The sequence below is a fragment of the Nuphar pumila genome, chromosome 10, assembly GCF_984573655.1.
Source record: "Nuphar pumila chromosome 10, dmNupPumi1.hap1.1, whole genome shotgun sequence".
In the NCBI taxonomy this organism is placed as follows: Eukaryota; Viridiplantae; Streptophyta; class Magnoliopsida; order Nymphaeales; family Nymphaeaceae; genus Nuphar; species Nuphar pumila.
In genome coordinates, this window is record NC_143258.1 from 88053188 (window position 1) to 88056340 (window position 3153).

Consider the following 3153-nt stretch of genomic DNA (forward strand, 5'->3'; position numbering starts at 1 on the left):
ATGGTTCTAAACTGTAGCATCACAGTTAGATCAGTCTGCTTGTGGGTGCATGTAGCTATAGCTGTTCATATCATGTATCTATGACCCAACTTAATTAAGAGTGTTTTGAACATCTTAGATCCAAGAATCTGAGATGCTCGCCCCAAGGGGGGTTGGCGTAGTGGGGTGGTGCCTTGGCTGCTAGACGGGCAGTCAAGGTTCGATCCCAATGGGTGTCGCCTCTCTGTGCAAGCCAACACGTAGCATAGGTCCCTGGGGCATGGATCCTAGCCTCAGGGTTTTACGCTGCCGGCACGACCACTGTAAGTATGGCAGGCTGAGCCAGCGTGACCAGGTCTTCCAGGTGTGGTTTCTTCGGGTTATAAATTAAAAAAAAAGGATATGAGATGCTCTACTTTCATTTGCAAAACTAAAGATCTAGCATCTCTCCTCCCCCCCAACCCAAATCAGTTAACCAGCAGAAAAGCTATTTAATGATTTGTTACGTTGAACAAAATGGAGTGAAGTTTCAGTGCCTTCAAAATTAATCATTCTACAAATGAGGTTAGCACCGTTTATCCAGGTTTAATGAACCTAGAGTTGTCATTCACCAACATGCCCTAGGTTAGACTCTAAAAAGGACCAAAAAGTAAAAAAACTAAAAAAATGGTCATCAACCTAACCTAAAAGATTAAGTTGCTTTATAGTATACATCATTAGTGATTTTAAAAAGGATCTAGCTAATCAAGTGAAGACAAGGACACACTTGGCAAATGATGATCACATGAGGCATAGTTTATATGTTGGCAGCAGCCAATTTAGACATTATTTCGTGTTACTGGAAGCTCACCTGAGAAGCCCGAAACCATATGCTTTCTTTCACGCATCGGAAACTTCATGGGGGACCCACTTTCCCCAATATGAAACCAAACTTCCTTTAATATTGAAATGAACTTTTCATGTTAGAAGAATTGTATTCTTATTTAATTTTTTTTTATTATAAAACATATAAATGATGGGTATTTTGAAGATAAAGTTTGAAGGTGGATTTAAGCAAAAACACAAATTCTGTTTACTGTTTTTTTTATTCTTATAAGTACCTCATACTCACTTCCCTTTATGCTTCTTACAAGCTTCATGCTTCATGTATTAAAGGACTTCTTAGGCACTCACTTCTTGCTTCGCACGTCGCTTCGCTCACTCGTTCCTCTGGTAACTATGAGTCTTCAACACTATTCCTAAGTAAACCATACAAAACTCAGCTTATAAACCGATGTAATATGATCTGTATCGACCCTGAATCGTTTGGTCACCGATTCTGCTGTATCGGCCAACCAATACGCAAGTGACATGTGTTACAACTATTAAAATAATTAAAAAATATTTTTGGGTATTTTTTATATTTATTAAAAATTAGCGGATTCAGGCTTGCTGCATATCGATTTTCAGGCCGATAGGCACCTATACTGATAACATTGGTATAAACAGCACTTAAGTTACTAGTACGAAAGTCACAAGCTAAGGTACAAGCAAGGCCTAAGTCACAAGCTATAACTACAAGCAAGGCCTAAAAGGCAGACTTGTTAAAACAACACAAAAAACAAACTTGACCAAAACGTAGTCCTTGATATAAACATTCACATGAGAGCAGTATTCTAGAGTTGCAAAGAATCCAATGACTTTTATGGATCTCGGTCCAGAATTACAGCTCACATGGTCTGGTCAAAATTTATGCAAATATTACATGCAGCCAAATGTGGAAGTGAGTGCTCACGTCCTTTTTCACTTCTTTTGGGTACAGATTTGTCTTTAGGTTCCCAGCAAATTTACAAACCAAGTATAAAGATAAAACCTGGCTGATGAGATATAGATTGTCTTTTATGTTCAACAAGGTGCACGTAAGTGCCTCATTCCCAATATGAGCTCATCCTTTCTTTTCTTATATAAAAAAAATTGATTCCTTGATAATCTATTTACCCTTATCTTTGTAAGTGGTTGAACGTATCTGACCCAAGGGGTTTGGCGTAGTGGGATGGGGCCTAGAGGGTTAGACGGGCAGTCTAGGATCAAATCTCATGAGCATCACCCCACTGCGTAAGCCAAAGCTTGGCGACTTCCTGGGTTCAAGGGGTAAGCTCTCAGAGTTTTATGCCGACATGGGCAGAGAGCGTTAGTATGGCAGGCTAAGCCAGCACGGCTAGGTATCTGTGCCTGGAGTGGTTTCTCCGAGTAAAAAAAAAAGTTGAACGTATCTCTTGGTCTTGGATCTAGATATTCCCTTGTTCTATTCAAATTCCATAGACAAATCTTCAAATGACCACATTATATACAGCATCGCTGCATGATGAGCATGTAGTGACCGGCCAGACAGCCATCCATCTTAGCATTTCTCGAGATGGGTGCAGTGTCCATATCAAGAAACGCCAAGATGGATGGTGGAGCTGCACCGCGGAATAAAAGATGACTTCTAATCGCTTTGCACTTCCTTTTGTTCTAGGAAGAAAGTATACGCTGAAAAAGATATTCATGTTATAATCCTAAACGTTCTCAATATCAAGCAAGGTGAACGCCTCCTAATATCGATAATATTCTTACAATTTTGAGTCAGGTTAGGCAATAAGAAGTTTGCAAATCGATCATATACAAGTCACGCTAATAGCAAATGAATCGCTGGTTTTGCGTAATGCAACTCATTTATCTTCTCCAAACACAAGCATATATTGCTCGACAAAAAATGATGTGATCCCAAATATATTTTGTGTATTAATGTTTTATTAATCATAAATCTAGATTATAACGCATGAATACTTGAATAGAAAGACATGTCTAATCCTGTTTTCAGGAATAAACAACAAAAAAGATTAAGGTATGCCAAAATGAGGTACCATTCGAATAACACAGACCTCTCCTGTTAGATCTTTTAGACATTTTTTCACAGAAAAATACACATCCAATTTTTAACATTCTAATATCGCCTCATAACAGATTGGAAATACATACTAATTGGACCTATACGGGCATAATCTACTCTTTTGAGTACAATCCAAGGGTCAGATCAACACCAACCTTGATCTAGCCCACCTTATAGGGGTTTGATACTTCCATATGTTGACTGATCCATGACCTAATAAAGCCTTGTGTAAAAGAGTGCTCTCTCTCTCTCTTCAACAGTAA